This window comes from Apium graveolens, chromosome 6 (assembly GCF_009905375.1).
Source record: "Apium graveolens cultivar Ventura chromosome 6, ASM990537v1, whole genome shotgun sequence".
In the NCBI taxonomy this organism is placed as follows: domain Eukaryota; kingdom Viridiplantae; phylum Streptophyta; class Magnoliopsida; order Apiales; family Apiaceae; genus Apium; species Apium graveolens.
Window position 1 is genome coordinate 200,623,094 of NC_133652.1, and position 14,521 is coordinate 200,637,614.

General features: G+C 38.3%; 2 non-coding genes across 2 annotated transcripts; one reads left to right on the forward strand and one right to left on the reverse strand.

The window, feature by feature from the left end:
- Window positions 1-5,227: 5,227 nt before the first annotated feature.
- LOC141669778 (small nucleolar RNA R71) lies at window positions 5,228-5,334 on the reverse strand. Its single transcript, XR_012554038.1, has one exon. It is a non-coding gene; the product is annotated as a small nucleolar RNA R71 (small nucleolar RNA).
- Window positions 5,335-14,137: 8,803 nt separating this feature from the next.
- Window positions 14,138-14,244, forward strand: LOC141670104 (small nucleolar RNA R71). Its single transcript, XR_012554351.1, has one exon. It is a non-coding gene; the product is annotated as a small nucleolar RNA R71 (small nucleolar RNA).
- The last annotated feature ends 277 nt before the right edge of the window (window positions 14,245-14,521 follow it).

Consider the following 14,521-nt stretch of genomic DNA (forward strand, 5'->3'; position numbering starts at 1 on the left):
AGTCTTTGTGTCAAAAAAATATATCCTTGATTTGAACCAAGACAATGTGTATGAATCAATCTAGCTCCTAGATCGTAAAGCGAGACCTTTGGAATACATCTATTCCTATAGTGAGTATGCTTTGAAAGAATCCTTGAGTAGAAGGGTCTACTTGGGAGTTAAAGTGAGGTATGCTTGACAAATATCCTCACTTGTTTAATTAATTAAGATTCCGAGGACACAATCTTTTAAGGGTGGAAAGATATAACGACTCGTATTTTCGTATTATTGTAAGTGTAAGTATTGAATTATTAAATAAATAAAAATGCGTATTGGTTTTGTCAGCTGTGTGATGCCTTATTATTAATTGTGTGTGACCTATTTGTGTTTGAGAATTGTTATGGTTAATTGTTGAACTGTATGTTTTGTTTTCATTTTTTTAAAAGTGATTTTACTGAAGATTTATTTTCATAATTATTTGAATTTTCTCTAAAATTATTTTTATGGTTTTATAATTTCAATAATGATTTTTAGGAATTTATAAAATTTAGAAAATAATATTTCATCGATTATTGATCTCAAAATGATTTTCTGATTATCTTATAGTGTAAATTCATTATTAAATTCCAGGATGTTTTAAAAATTACGAAATTCATATTTTAATAACTTCGGAATATTTCAAGAATTTTAAAATTATTTTAGAAATTTTTGGGATTAAATTCACCGGCGCGTTTATTCATTAAATCGTTAAATGCGGGTAAAAGTTGTGTTTCAAAAATGGTTTAAAAATTTTGAAAAAATTATTTTATTAGTTTTTAAATATTCTGTAAATTTTAAAATTAGTTTAGAATTATTTCAAATTTTATTTATCCGCACGTTGTCCTTTAAATTATGAAATATGAAACAGATTTAAGCTTCCAGATGTTAAATTTTATACGTGTTAAATTTCCAGGAGTTGTAGACTTCGTGTATTGTTATGATTTGTTGTAAACTGATAAAGGATACAAAAAAAATTACAGGAACCCACCCCCACTCCTATTGCTTCTCTTTCTCACATTCCTCGTCTCTTTCTTTCGTTTTCAATCTCTGCCCTGTATTCTCTCTCACTCGCCCCATTCTCTTTACTATTCTTGCGATTCTCGTAAGTTCCCCTTCCCCCTGTGGTTCCTCCCCATTTTTTTCTGGTAATTGTCGCCTGTGTTCTTATTTACCCTCGCCGCCGGTGTACTTTTCTGGCGAGGGTCGATTGTGTTGTTATATGTTTATGTATACGCGTGTGGTTATTGTTGTTGTGATGTTTCTTTTGATTGTTTCTGGTGTTTGCCTTTATTCCGGTGACCTTGTCGATTGTTACTTGGTTCCAATTCTTTTTAATTTCCAATTTATTATGTATATATTAATTTGGGAATTTCTTATATAGATTTTTTTCTGTCGGAAATCATTGAGTAAACTTAGTGATATAAAAATATTTCATGCGGAAAAATTAAGTTAATCGGTAGAACTTGTCAGGAAACTTGAAATTATCGGGCACCAACGAGTTTTTCCGCCGTCGACGATGAGCCTCGGCGAGTCGACGGTGGACGGTGATGAACATTTCTGGGTCCTACGAATAAAAACATAAAATACTAATAATTAATAATTAATAATTGAGTTGCATCGTTGGTTGGGAATTTTAGAATTGTGGATTATTGCGGTTGTTGTTGTGTATTGACGTCGATTTTGGTTTGACGGGATAGTCCGATAAATAGAGGAAACGCTGCCCGATTTTTGTGAGCAATTAAATTACGGAAATACGGGGACGTATCCTGTAATCATCGGGATATATATATATATATATATCTTATATGAAATCTGATTGTTTGTCGTGGTGAAATATTTTTCCAAGAATACCCAATAACCTTAATTTCCAAAAATGACAGGTATACGTATTTTCTAAAAATAAAGACAAAATTGACTTTTAAGGATGTGAGCCCTAAGTGATACGTGTACTATAATAATACATATAATTACAAGTCGGGATTTGATATCGAATGGGTAGGCTTGTTAAAGAGGATATGTCGAGTTGAACCGAATGTCTAAATTAGGGTATTTTGACTCTTTAGGTTTTAATCGGAAAACCCGAGAGTTGACGTCGGACTAAAGATAGCCTAGTAATCAGTCGACAAGCTCAGCGAGGTTCCAAGAGAAGGACCTGAGTGTTGAATTTGGATTCAGGATAGATTAATAGTTAGACGATTAAGTCGACCGTCCAAATCGGTTTAAGGTCAATCAGAGATAGTTGTAAAGCTCTGCAAGGCAAGTACCTCTGAATAAATCTTTTACAGTTCAGTATATATAAATAATTATTGATTTAATTTACTTAGTGGAACAAAAAGTTTTAAGTTACGTATCCCCTATATTCATAAATATTCATTTATATTGTATTTTGGGGAAAAGTAACTTCTGAAAATGCCTATCTCTAGATTATGAATAAAACTGGAAAGGTTTTGGATAGTGTGTTGTGATATAATTTTTTTAAAAGAGATAGCTATAAATAATTTTAGAAACTGGATAAAACGGATCAGATATTGGATGGTTGCGTAAGAGGCCCGTAACGGCCCAACGGGTTTGCATAAATGGCTAAGTCGGTTGTGGGCCTTATTTGAACCGCTTAGTCCAGCGTGGCAGAGTCCTAACTAGTCTCTGGGTTCTGGAACAGGTTTGTGGTGGGATAGACTGATCAACTGTCCCTAGGATTCGTCCAAATAAATTTTTGATTTTGGGTTTAGTGGTTCCCGTAACGGAACAGATGATTTTGTGTTTCCTGTAATGGAATAGTGGACTTATAAATGAAAATAGCATGCTAAAATTGGACTATGGTATTCACACAACACACAACTGACGATACGTTTTTATAGAGAATGCTAGTTGTTGATATCCGGTTTATACCTATTTTACTTGTTTTGTAACAAGTTATGAATTATGTTCCTATAATTGCTTTGTCATAAACTATTTTACTTGTTATTCATATAGAGGTACTGCTAAGCAATTGATTGCTCACCCTTGCAGAATGTTTTAAATATTCATTGCAGATAGCTAGGAGATATTGTCATTGTAGTTAGGGCAGGATTCCAGATCCTTCCACACCAGGCTCCTCTGATGTGTGTTAAGTGGCAATTATATCCACTTAGAACATCCTATAAAGGCTTGAATTGGTGTTTTGTACTCACGTTATTTCTGTTTTTGATGTTTTTTTGTAGTGTTTTTGCATTTCAGGCATATATCAGGGATCTAGGTAATTTAGCATTGCTTTGATGCTAAAATGGTGTTTGGAAGGTGTCATGAAGTTCGTTTGTGCAAAGACCATCAAGAACCAGCAATTAAAGAGAAGCAAAATCAGAAGTTTTTCCAGAAGAATGTCGCGCCCGCGCTGGGCTAGCGTGCGGCCGCGCAAGAAGTACAGAAGGTCAGCGTGCTCGCGCTGGTGAAGCGTGCGGCCGTGCCAGGTCGGGATGAAAGAATCCTGATTCTCTTACAATTCTGATTTATGGGCTTCTAATCTGCATGGGCTACTATATAATAACAACTTAAGGTTGTTTTTCAAGGAGGAGACATAACAGAGCTTAAGGAGAGATCGACGAGAAGACCTATAGCACAATTCAACGAAGGCGAAGAAGACCTAGTTTATTCTTGTGATTCTTTCTTCTAAGTTGTAATATTGGATGCTCGTTTCTTACTTTGTTGAACCTATACTCTTGGTACGTACTTGGTTTATTATGTATACAGTATAAAGACTACGTTTATTATACCATGCTTTCATCGGAACTCACGTTGATGATGAGTCCGATTATGGGCTAATCATTATCGTGGGGTTCTAGCGGATTTACTTATGGATTTCTTTAGTTAATCTTGTTTCGATATCTTAATGTGTGTTGATTGTATGATAACCTAGTATTGGTTGTGCTTATTCGTCTTATGAGCGTTGCGAACTTATAAGATAGCGTGTTAATCTCTATTGAAGTGAAAATGAATATAGGTGTTTAGAACTTGCCATGCTAGCATAGGTTCATATATTTGTTATGTATGATTCGTAGGTAATTTTAACCATCTTACTTACCCTATGTAATCAGGATAGATAACTTGTGCATTAAATCATTATGTTGTCAAATTCTATAGACATATGGGGTCTCAATATAATTTGTGTCTATTCAGCTTCTATCTCTTTTGTGGATGTCTGGTAGTAGGGTATTCGTACAACGAAAATTGGCGTTTACTAGTTTCGTGTTATCTGATTAGTACCATCACTATTACATGCTAAGGTTAAGAATAAGAAGGTTATTGAATGAAGTAGTAATGAAGTTGGAATCCTATGTTTGTGTCATATAGTAATCAATCCATTTTAATATCTTAGTTAATGTTCTTTAGCATAATCTCTTAGTTAATCGTAGTTATAAACAATCTCAATTTGTTATTCGTCTTAGCATTGAATAATAACCATACCATTGTTGCATAAGTGCATTGATCGAAATTAACCTAAACCAGTCTCTGTGGGAATGAACTACAAATAATTCTATATTACTTGCGTGAATATTAGCGTGTGTTTTCATTCTAACGAGTTTTTGGTGTCGTTGCACGGGACTCGGTGTTAATTTTTAGTTTATGTGTTTGTCATCATTGGTCGTTAAAGTTCGTTGACTCAGACATTGTTACTTACTTATTTCCTTGTCATGTTTCAGGTACTCTAGATAGCGTGTATGCATACGCGTTCTCGGTCTCGTAAGAGAACACTGGATAAAGCTGAGGAAGAAGTGGTAGTAGCTAAGAAAGTTTTTGAAGAAGTTCTTGTCGAGGAGAAAGTTGAAGAAGAAGCTCTTATTACAATGGGAGAACCAGAAGCGAATACGAATGCTTTGATGGATTACTCTCAACCGAAGATTAATGATATTCAGTCTAGCATTGCCCGACCAGCCACCTCGGCTAACACCTTTGAGATCAAGTCAAGCACAATTTAGATGATACAGAACTCAGTTCAGTTTGGGGGTTCTCCGACGGAAGACCCCAACATGCACATCATAGATTTCATCGAGATCTGCGACACTTTCAAGTTCAATGGAGTTTCAGAAGATGCTATTAAGTTGTGGCTTTTCCCATTCTCTCTGTGAGATAAAGTAAGAGCTAGTTACATTCTCTACCACCAAAGCCTATCACCAAATGGGAGGATCTTGCTCAAAAGTTCCTAACTAAATTCTTTCCTATGACGAAGACTGCTGTAATCATAAATGCACTTACTCAATTTGTTCGGCAATCTGGAGAATCTTTATGTGAGGCTTTGGATCGCTACAAAGAGATGCTTAGAAAATGTTCTTACCATGGGATGCCTGACTGGATGATAATTAACTGCTTTTATAATGGTTTAGGTGCAACTTCTAGACCCATGCTTGATGCAGCATCAGGAGGAGCCTTATGAGCTAAAAACTATGATGAAGTTTATGAATTGATTGAGCTGATGGTTTCCAATGAATACCAAAACCCAACTTAGAGACTACCTCAAGGCAAGGTAGTAGGAATTCTGGAGGTGGATGTAGCTACTGTTATAGCTGCTTAACTTAAGACTTTGACGATGAAGGTGGATTCTTTGGCTAATTATGGAGTGCATCAAATTACTAGTGTTTGTGAGCTTTGTGCTGGTGCTCATGAGACATAGTAGTGTGCTATTTCTAGTGATAGTGAATCGGCTCAGTTTACGAGCAACCCAAGTTATATTGAGACCCCATATGTCTATAGAATTTGACAACATAACAGTTTAATGCAAAAGCTATCTATCGTGATTATATAAGGCAAGTAAGATGGTTAAAATTACCTACGAATCATGCATAACAATAATACATGAAACTATGCTAGCATGGCAAGTTCTAAACCCTTAAATTAACTTTCGCTTTATTAAAGATTAACACGTTATCTTATAAGTTCGCGACGCTCATAAGATGAATAAGCACAACCAATACTCGGTTATCATACAATCACCACACACTAAGGCATCGAAACAAATTAACTAAAGAAATCCATAAATAAATCTGTTAGAACCCCACGATAACGATTAGCCCATAATCGGACTCATCATCAACATGTGTTCCGATGAAAGCATGGTATAATAAACGTAGTCTTTATACTGAATAAATAATAAACCAAGTACGAAACAAGAGTATAGGTTCACAAGCAAGAAAACTAGCATCCAAATTTATAACTTAAAATAAAGAATCACAAGAATTAACTAGATCCTCTTCGCCTTGGTTGAATTATGCTCTACGGTCTTCTTACTTATTCTCCTTAAGCTCTGGTACGTCTTGTTATAAAAAACGACCTTAAGTTATGCCTATATAGTAGCCCATGCAGATTTGAAGTCTTCTAGATCAAAATCAGAGGAGAATCAGGATTCTGAAATCCCGACCCGGCGCGACCGCGCGCTTGACCAGCGCGAGCTTGCTGTACTTCTACCATCCTGGCGCGGCCGCGCGCTTCTATAGCGCGGGCACGCTGACTCTTTGGAGAATTTTCTGACTTCTTCTTTTCTTGCTGATTTGAGCTGGTCTTTTCATGAGCTTTTATTCTAGACACCATCCTAACACCATATTAGAATCAGAATAACGCCAATTCACATGTATTCCTGTTAAATGCCTGATGCAAAAACACTACAAAACACGTTAAAAATACCAACAACTCGAGTACAAAACACCAATCCAGAGCTTTACGGAGTGTTATAAAATGACATATATGCCACTCAACATACCCCAAACTTGAATTGATGCTTGTCCTCAAGCATAAATAGTCTTAAAAAATAAGAAAGAAAAATGCATGAATGCAAACTATATAAATGCAACGATCCCTATAGAATAACTAAACCAATCAACAAGCAACATCTCAACAAATGCAGTTATTCACACAAAGATCAATCATACCCCGCAAATCAACTTACAAGCCAGAAACGTGCGTGTGTGCAAATGCTTACATATAAACTATCACAACTAGATCAATAATCATGACTCACTACTCATCAAAGCAATCGCAAAGTTATAAATAGAATAAAAGCTAAACTCAAAATAACTTACAACAGTTCAATTCTTATATCGGAGTTTTAAATGGATTCATGCTTTTATTCAAAACATAAAAACAACACAAATATGTTTATTTGACCGTGCAATGAGTGAGGTCCACAAAAGACTTATACAATAATACCCATGTAGTGAGCGTAATATTAGTCGATCCCAGACTATAAAAAGCCTTAGGTCACTAGGCACAAAGTCCCCTAAGAACTTAATAACTCGAGTATTAAAGAGCCCACTCGTGATCAATTATGCATCAACACATATATTTTTTCTTTTCTTTTTTTTCCTTTTCTTTTTTTTCACAAATTTCTGAAAGAGTGTGTTTCGCTCCATCTCGCTCAACCCTACACTACTCATATAAAATGAGCCATCTACTAGCCATTTGACGCCTAGCCACAACAACTAGCAATGAAATTCAATTTTCTCCAATTTTTGTATTTCCATGTTATTTTATCATTAAGAGAATATCCTAAATTCTAAATATAAATAAGCGCCTAAACCTCAACAAACAAATAACCCATGACCATGATCTATCCCTCAAGCAACCTATAAGACTTAGTGAAATACAATTGTCTCTAGCATGCAAATCAACTCAATAAGACTTAACATCACTAAGCACGACATCACTACACTAGCATCAATATCAGGAATCAATCGGAAAAATCATCTAAGGGATCATGTTATTATGCAAATGCATGAAACTATATGAATAAACTATCATACAAAAATAAAAAAAAAACTACTACATGGAAAATATGCAACTATATGAACTAAACTAGCATGAATATGCAAACTATATGTGACTCACACAAAACACATAATACTTAACTTTTACCCCCAAACTTAAAATATTCACTATCCTCAGTGACGGTAATATCAAGGAATCAAGAATACCTAATCAGAATCAGGATCATCACCCTCAAGGGGTGGAGTGTCAGGAGTGTCTAAAGTGTCTGGAGGAGGATACACAGAATCCTCACTGAATACTGGCCACTGATGTCAACTCCTGTGGCTTTGAATGCAGTCCCCAATGCATGGGTGAGGTCATGTGCAAACCTGTTATCGATGTCATGCATCACATCCATCCTCCTTGCTAAATGCCTATACTGCGTCTTACAAAACCAGCACTGCCCTGCACTTTTTCATGCTGCTGCTGCTGCAATCCAGAAGGACCAGCCTCCTCTCCCAATTGAGCTCTCCAAGCGGCTCGATGGGCCTGCGAAGTCCCACCAACATATGTCTGATCCGCTGGCCTTCCACCTGGCAGATGGTCATAAAAATATCCAAGCCTCTCCGGATCGGGCTTCCCACCATACCACTCTGTCATATTCAATATCGTTAAACTATCAATCAGAGCACTAGGGAGCTGCAGATGCTCATGTGCGGGCCAATGAACGCCAACCGCCATACACAGCTTCGTCACAATGGGTATTAAACCCGTAGTACTCCCTCGTAAGAACCTCAGAATACCCTGATGAATCACCATCCCAAGATCCACATAGTCTCCCTGCCGAATGCCCCACAACAAACGTGCACGCTCCACAGTAACATCATACACGTGAGAAGATGGCATGATGTTAGCACAAATAACAAGAATTCCATGCAAGTGCAAACTTGTTCATGCATGATGCAGGGAAAGTGTCATACTCGTTCGTGCCCTTCTTGAACTTCCAATGAGTTTCAGGCACACACAGGGTAGCAACAATCAAATCGAAATTAAACTCCTTCGGAGTCTTCTCGTTCCAGTTCTCCTGATATGGCCTTCTCTGAGGCTGCTCAATCTCCCTACGAAAAGCCTCAGTAATGTACTCCACTATCATCCCCCTAACCACCATGAAAACGTTCTTCTCCACCTTAGCATTCGCATAAAACTCACGCACCATACTCATGGGCACAAAGTGGGTGTATCACAAAAAGCAACCCACCCCATCTCTAAGATCATATTCAATAACTTACCATCTTTCCCAGATGGCAGAATACCATGCTCGTAGGCTATAGGCTTTGAAAGAAGCCTCACATACTCCACCTCAGCCTAGGGAGTTGAAAGTCTAGGCCTCACACCACCTATACTCGAAGAATTAGTGGTGTTGCTTCTTACTTTGGTTTGCTGTCATTTTGGTGCCATTGAGATTGAATAAGTTTGAGAGAATAGAAGTTTGTAAGAGAGATTTGTGTGTTTGAGAGTTTGAGAAGTGATAGAGAAGTTTGTGTATATGTGTATGTATATATAGGAGTTTAGGAATAGAATTGGTTATGGAAAAGGAGTGGGAATTGATTATGGGAATAATGGGAATAATGGGTCTGATTTGGAGAGGGAAATTTAGGATATGGGTGAGTAAAATTCGGGTGAGAATTGATTTTGTATTAAAATCCCCGAATTTCTCTTTAATCTACCTATATTTTTTCGCAAACGGTGACCCAGCGCGGCCGCCCCACCTGGCAGCGCGGGAGCGCCGTGCTTCTGGAAAAGCAGCGCGGGTGCGCCGTGCTACTGGAGTTTCAGTGCGGCCGCCCCGCTTTTCAGCGCAGGCGCGTCGTGCTACTGTAGTTGGCACTGAATTTTTCTGATTTTTTGATTTTTTTTGTGTTTTCTCCTTTCTTTCTTCTTCCTGTATCTACTAATGTACAACAAACTTGGGTTGCCTCCCCAGAAGCGCTTGGTTTATGTCGTTAGCTTAACGTAGAATCTCGAGATCAAGTAGATAAAAGAACGGCTCTAACAACCTCACAGTTTTCCGTATCTCCATAGTAGTTCTTCAACCTCTGATCATTCACTTTGAAGGCTTGGCCTGGATCATTCTCAAAGCTCCATGCGGAAACACAGTTTTGATTATGAAAGACCCGTACCATATCGACTTCAATTTACCAGGAAAAAGACGGAGAAGAGAGTTAAATAATAGAACTTGTTGTCCCGGCACAAATAACTTGAGCACTAGACCCCTATCGTGCCGCTTCTTGACTTTCTCCTTATACATTTTGTTGTTTTCATACGCTTAAGCTGAAATTCATTGAGTTATTCAATTGAAGCATTCTTTTCTTATCAGCTGTATCCAAATCAAGGTTTAACTTCTTCAAAACCCAATATGCTTTATACTCGAGCTCCACAGGAAAATGACACCCCTTACCATAAACCAACTGAAATAGCGACATGCCAAGTGGAGTCTTGTATGTTGTTCTATATGCCCAAACAGCTTCATCAATCTTTAAAGACCAATCCTTCCTTGATGGACACACTACTTTCTCTAGAATACTCTTGATCTCTCTGTTAAACACCACATCTTGCTCATTAGTCTGATGCCGGTAGGCTGTAGCAAATGGATGATTCACATTATACCTTTGCATCATAGCAGAGAACTTGTGATTACAGAAATGCGATCCCTCGTCACTGATTATGACTTTTAGAGTCCCAAATCGTGTGAATATCAGCTTATGAAGAAAATTAAGCACTACCTTCACATCATTTATCGGTAAAGCCTTGACTTCAACCCATTTTGACACATAATTGACCGCCAACAAGATATACTGATTATTGCAAGATGAGATAAATGGCCCCATGAAGTCGATTCCCTAAACATCGAAAACCTCAACCTTGAGAAGCACATTAAGAGGCATCTCATCCCTCTTAGACATATTACCCACACGCTGGCATCGATCACACTTCAAAACAAAGTGATGTGTATCCTTAAATAATATAGGCCAGAAGAATCCCGCTTGAAGGACACGAGCTGCTGTCTTCTCTCCACCATAGTGGCCTCCGTAAATAGTTAAATGACAGTCTCACAAGATTCCCCCCGTTTCGCTGTACGAAATACATCTCCTGATGATTTGGTCAACTCCTTCCCTAAACAGATATTGTTCATCCCAAATGTACCACTTGACCTCATGAAGAAACTTCTTGAGCGTACGACAAGTCTGGAGGCATGATATTACTCACAAGGCAGTTCACAATGTCTACAAACCACGGTTCTTCCTCTTGCACTCCAAACAGCTGCTCATCGGGAAAAGACTCATTTATCAATGTCTTATCCTATGAAGTTGCATTTCGATCTTCCAAACGAGAGAGATGATCAATGACTTGATTCTCAGTACATTTTCTGTCCTTGATCTCAAATTCAAATTCCTGAAGCATAAGATCCCATCTAATCAATATAGGCTTCAAGTCCTTCTTCGAGACGAGATATCGAATCACAGCGTGATCAGTGAAAAATGTCACCTTCGTCCCAAGCAAATAAGATCGAAACTTCTCAAAACCGTAGACAATGGCCAAAAGTTCTTTCTCCGTAGTAGTATAATTCAGTTGAGCACCATTAGGGTCTTACTAGCATAGTAGACCACATGAAATATGTTGTCCTTTCTCTGCCCAATAACTGCTCCAACTGCATAGTCAATTGCATCGCACATCATTTCAAAAGGTTCATTCCAATCTGGTGCAGTTATGACAGGTGTTGTGATCAAACTCTTTTTCAAAAACTCAAAAGTAGCTAGGCACTCATCATCAAACTTGAACGGGACATCCTTTTCTAGAAGATTGAACAAGGGTTTAGATATTTTTTAGAAGTCCTTGATGAACCTCCTATAGAAACCCGCATGACCAAGAAAGTTACGAACTCCCTTAACAGAAATTGGTGGAGGAAGATTTTCAATGATCCCCACCTTGGCTTTGTCCACCTCAAGACCTTTACTAAACACCTTGTGACCAAGAATAATTCCCTATTGCACTATAAAGTGACATTTCTCCCAGTTGAGAACCAGATTGGTCTCAACAAACCTTTTAAGAACATCGCCAAGATTTTACAAGCATTCGTCTAAAGAATCACCAAACACAGAAAAATAATTTGTGAACACCTCCACATTTTGACCAATCATGTTAGAGAAGATATCCATTATGCATCTCTGAAATGTAACAGGTGCACCACACAAACCAAAAGAAATTCTTTTGAAGGCGAAAGTACCAAATGGAAAAGTGAAAGTAGTTTTTTCCTGATCTTCTATAGCAATGCAAATCTGATTATAACCCGAATAGCCATCCAGAAGACAGTAGTAGTCATGCCCAGCCAACCTGCCAAGCATCTGATCAATAAACGGCAGAGGGAAGTGATCATTTCTCGTGGCCTTATTCAGCTTTTTGTAGTCCATGCAAACTCTCCACCTCGTGACTGTTCGAGTATGAATAAGCTCATTCTTCTCATTAGCTACAATGTATATGCATCACCTAAAAAAACATACCTTAAGTGTTCAGGCAATGGTTTAAGCTCAAGTGTAGGAGCTTCCTCAATAGATGGCTTCAGGCGATTTAGAGATTTGTTCAGCTCCTCCATTATAATAGATTCAAAAGGCATATCCATCTTCCTCTTCCAGGGAGAAGCATTCAGATATTGCAACTGCTCATCACCTTCATCCTCTTCACTATCTTAATTCCCCAACAAGGCCTTTTCCAAGGCATCTGACCTTAGCAATTGATCAAGTTCTGAAGTAACCACAAAATCGACCAACTCTACCTTTAAGCACTCCTCATTTTCCATAGGGAATTTCATGGTATTGAACACAATAAAAGTTACATCCTGATCCAGCACTCGCATGGTGAGCTCACCTTATACACATCAATCAAGATTCGGCTAGTAGCCAAGAAAGGTCTTCCCAAGATTATGGGAATCTTCTTATCCTCCTCGAAATCAAGAATTACAAAATCAGCAGGAAAGATGAGTTTATCCACCTTGACCAAGACATCCTCCACAATGCCTTGTGGATCTGTAATAGAACGATCGGCCAACTGTAGGGTCATATAAGTAGGCTTTGGATCAGGTAAGTCCAACTTCTTGAAGATTGACAAAGGCATCAGATTGATGCTAGCTCCCAAGTCACATAAGCATTTGTCAAATTCATATTTCCAATTATGCAAGGAATAGTGAAGCTTCTAGGATCTTTAAGCTTCAGAGGCAACTTCTGTTACAGCACAGTACTGCATTCCTCCATGAGAGCAACAGTCTCTAAGTCATCAAGCTTCACTTTTCGAGAAATTATACCTTTCATAAACTTTGCATAACTAGGCATCTGTTCAAGAGCTTCAGCGAAAGGTATATTAATATTAAGTTTCTTGAACACCTCCAAAAACTTCTCAAACTGCTTATCCAGCTTTTTCTTCTGCAGCCTTTAAGGAAAGGGAGGTGGAGGATAGATCTGTTTCTCCCCTGTATTACCCTCAGGATAAGTGTGTTCAATAGTAGTCTTCCTTGGTTCCACTTCAGCTTCCTTCTGCACTTCTTCTTCGGCTACATCTTCTTCATCCGAAAGTTGAGAGTGTTCGGGATTCGCAACCTTCCCAGACCTCAATATAATTACCTTTACGTGCTCATTGGCTTCCCTCTTTCCTAGCACTTCAGTTTCACTAGGGACTGTACCAGGTTGATGATTTAGCAAGGCATTGGCAATCTGTCTAGTTTGATTTTCCAAGGTCATGATAGAAACTGCTTGGCTCTTGCACATGAGCCTCAACTCCTCCAATTCAGATTTTTCATTAGATTGTTACTGCCGGAGTTGTGTCTTGGTGTATATTGTGGTTGCTGAAAATCAGGGGGTTGTACTGCTTTGCTGGATACTGTTGATAAGGCTACTGAACCGCATTCTGAGTGTTTCTCCAGCTAAAGTTAGGATGATTACGGTTATTGGGATGATATGTGGCTGGTATAGGCTGTTGCGACCTCTGAAAGTTGCTCACGAACTGAGCTAATTCACTAGAAATAGCACACTGCTCCGTCTCATGGGCACCAGCACAAAGCTCACAGACACTAGTGATCTGATTAACTCCATAATTAGCCAAAGAATCCACCTTCATCGTCAAAGCCTTAAGCTGAGCAACTATAGCAGTAGTTGTATCTAACTCTAGAATTCCTGCTACTTTGCCCTGAGATAGCCTCTGAGTAGGATTTTAGTATTCATTAGCAGCCATCAGTTCAATCAATTCATAAGCTTCATCATAGCTTTTAGCCCACAATGCTCCTCCTGATGCTGCATCAAGCATTGGTCTAGAAGTAGCAGCCAAACCATTATTGAAACAGTTAATGATCATCCAGTCAGGCATCCCATGGTGAGGACACTTTTGAAGCATCTCCTTATAATGATCCCAAGCCTCACATAAAGATTCTCCAGATTGCTGAGCAAATTGAGTAAGTGTATTTCTGATCGTAGCAGTCTTCGCCATATGAAAGAATTTAGTTAAGAATTTTTGAGCAAGATCCTCCGATTTGGTGATAGACCCTGGTGGTAGAGAATGTAACTAGCACTTTGCTTTATCCCGCAGAGAGAATGGTAAAAGCCTCAACTTAATAGCATCTGCAGAAACTCCATTGAACTTGAAACTGTCACAGATCTCGATAAAATCTCTAATGTCTATGTTGGGGTATTCTATCGAAGAACCACCAAACTAAACTGAGTTATGTATCATCTGGATCGTGCTCGACTTG